Source organism: Pituophis catenifer, unplaced genomic scaffold (genome assembly GCF_029215685.1).
Source record: "Pituophis catenifer annectens isolate HBS135680 unplaced genomic scaffold, rPitCat1.0.hap2 SCAF_6, whole genome shotgun sequence".
Taxonomy (NCBI): domain Eukaryota; kingdom Metazoa; phylum Chordata; class Lepidosauria; order Squamata; family Colubridae; genus Pituophis; species Pituophis catenifer.
In genome coordinates, this window is record NW_027256886.1 from 84,297,986 (window position 1) to 84,301,204 (window position 3,219).

Sequence of the window (3,219 nt, forward strand, 5' to 3'; positions counted from 1 at the left end):
TCTGAGGACCCTTCCAGCCCTATGTTTCTATGTTCTCTATTCTATATTTGTGAAGAACAGGTGACCTGAGAGGCAAGAAACAAATCTCCAGTAATGCATGTTTACCTATAACATTTCTACCCTGTCTTTCTTCTCACAAGTGGCTGGACCAGTTTTTAATGTTTAAAATATTAACACAGTTCAAATGACTGACATTCAGCTTAAATTGAAAACCCATTGAGAGAGATTCAGTGCAGAAACATCATATATAATTGATAGACTATGCATTGTTCTCTTTGGGATGTGAGAATAATTTTAAAAGAGTTCTCAATACAATACAATGCAAGGAAGGTTAGTTATCTAGTTAGCTGCTGATTATACTACATCCAGTTTTGGTCACCGCACTATAAAAAAAAGATGTTGAGACTCTAGAAAGAGTGCAGACAAGAGCAACCAGGATGATTAAGGGACTGGAGGCTAAAACATATGAAGAACAGTTGCAGGAACTGGGCATGGCTAGTTTAGTGAAGAGACGGACTGTGGGGGGAGACATGATAGCCGTCTTCCAATATTTGAGGGGCTGTCACAGAGAGGAGGGGGGGGGTCAAGTTATTTTCCAAGGCACCGGAAGGCCAGATAAGAAACAATGGATGGAAACTGAACAAGGAGAGATTCAACCTAGAAATAAGGAGAAATTTTCTGCCAGTGAGAGCAATCAACCCATGGAACAGAAGTTGCCTTCGGAACTTGTGGGAGCTTCATTACTGGAAGCTTTCAAGAAGAGACTGAACTGCCATCTGTCAGAAATGGCATAGGGCAGTGATGGCGAATGCCGAAAAGGTCATGCAGAAACATCACGCGTGCATGCGGGGCTGCGCTCCAGAAAAGCTGAACTTCGGGTTCTAGCGTGCATGCACGCCTGACAATCAGCTGGCCGGCGCACATGTGCGGGACGGTTTTTGGCACTGCTGCACACGCGAAGGGATCGTGCTCTGGAAAAGCTGAACTTCTGGGTTCTGGCACGCATGCACACCCAACAATCAGCTGGCTCGCGCGCATGCACACACTGGGCTTTGGCACTGCCGTGCGTGCGAAGGACAGCTGATCGTCACACACGCATGTGTGACAGAAACCCAATAGACAAACAGGCAAGGCCGCTCATGCCGGGCGACATGGCTTCGTACGCGTGCCATAGGTTTGCCATCATGGGTGTAGGGACTCCTGCTTGGGTGGGAGGTTGGACTAGCACTAGCATTTAGACTTATATATCGCTTCACAGTGCTTTACAGCCCTCTCTAAGTGGTTTACAGAGTCAGCATGTTGTCCCAACAATCTGCGTCCTCATTTTACTGACCTTGGAAAGATGGAAGGCTGAGTCAACCTTGAGCCTGGTGAGATTCGAACTCCCAAACTCCTGGCAGCCAGTGATCAGCAGATGTAGCTTGCAGTACTGCACTCTAACCACTGCGCCACTGCAGCTCTTAGATGACTAGATGACTTACAAGGTCCCTTCCAAACTCTGTTATTCTGAAACTATTACATCTTTATATGACTATGTTGTCATATATACTACAGATTGATCTGTATACTACAGGTTAACTTGTATTTCTCTCAAACATAAGTTAACATTTTTTTTTAAAAAAAATTGATTTATATGCCGCCCTTCTCCGGAGACTCAGGGCGGCTTACAATGCGTTAAGCAATAGCCTTCATACTTTTGTATATTTATACAAAGTCAGCTTATTGCCCCCACAACTGGGTCCTCAATTTACCTACCTTAGAAAGGATGGAAGGCTGAGTCAACCTTGAGCCTGGGGAGATTTGAACTTGCAGTAATTGCAGGCAGCTGAATGTTAATAACAGGCTATTAGTCTGCTGCGCCACCAGGCTCTTAAAATTTGCCCCGTTCATGCAATAAAGTCCAGAAAATATCATCTTTTTTCAGAATATTAAATTGGATGTGACTATACTGCAGAGACTGTTAGTTGTAAGTCACTGCAGTTGTTAAGCGACCCAATTTGATTTTATGACTGTTTTTACAACACGGACGGCCAATTTTTAATGGAATCCAACAAAAAAAAATAAAAAATGACACCATTGCAGTAGGTGCCTTCGACAAGGGAATTGCAACCAGTTGTAAATGCAAGTTGTTTGTCCAAAATGTGATCATGTGGCTGTGGGATGGTGTGAAGCAGTCATAACTTTGAGGATAAATCATAACTAACTTTTTTGGGGGGTGGTTTCCATTGTAACTTCGACTGGTTCAGTGGTGGGTTGCTCCCGGTTCGGTCCGGTTCTTGCGAACTGGTAGTAAAAACAGCGGGAGGCTCCGCCCACCCACCCAGACGTCATCATGGAAGATCTGCGCATGCAGTAGTAAAGGTAAGTAGAACCCACCCCTGGACTGGTTGTTAAGCAAAAATTATCTTTATTAGAACGCAGGAAGTGGCTGAGTTTCTGTGTCCTGTTGCTGTCCACTCTAGTGGCAGCCCAAGATACAGCAACTCTGAACAAGGCACAAAATCCACTTTTTTTTACTGACTCCCCATCGATTTCCTCCCAAATGTTGGGGGAGGGGGGAGAAAGGATGGCTTATTTCCGAGTGTAATTTAAATTTGAAGCATGGATCTGTCTGTCCAGTGGAACGGCATGAAGTTGATAGCATTCAATTATCTTTGGAGTTAATGTTGCCTGACAACACTGCCTGACGGTGAAAACAGCGTGAAATCAAAGAGAATGGTTACTCGGCCATATTTTATCTTTGACGGCATCACCTCTAATGTTCTTCTGTTCCCTTCCAGGAGTTGGTTCCTTGCAATCCCCATCAAGGACAGATGGAATCCACAAGACAATCAAGGAGATTTTCCTTCCCAAGCCATCGTGGTAAAAAAAACCCAGATTATTTGGTACACAGTGTAGGGGGAAAAAAACCCAATTTCTTTCTCCCTCTCCTTAATAGGAAACTCCAAGGAAAGGGACATTTTTATCACTCTCTTTATAACGTTGCAAATGGCTGGCTTGAGGCACACTGTTATTCTGCAAAATGTTAAAGCTGCAGAGTGAATAGATTTGCACAACAGCCTTAAAACACGTTAACTTCTAGTTTTCCCCCTGAAAAATTCACCTTGAGTTCCTGTGCAAATTCAGCCACTCGGTTGCTAGCTTTGAAATAAGTGCTAACTGCCAGTCCCTTGGCTGTTGTCCATGAAATGAGAAGATTTATTCTGTTCTCTCCTTCAG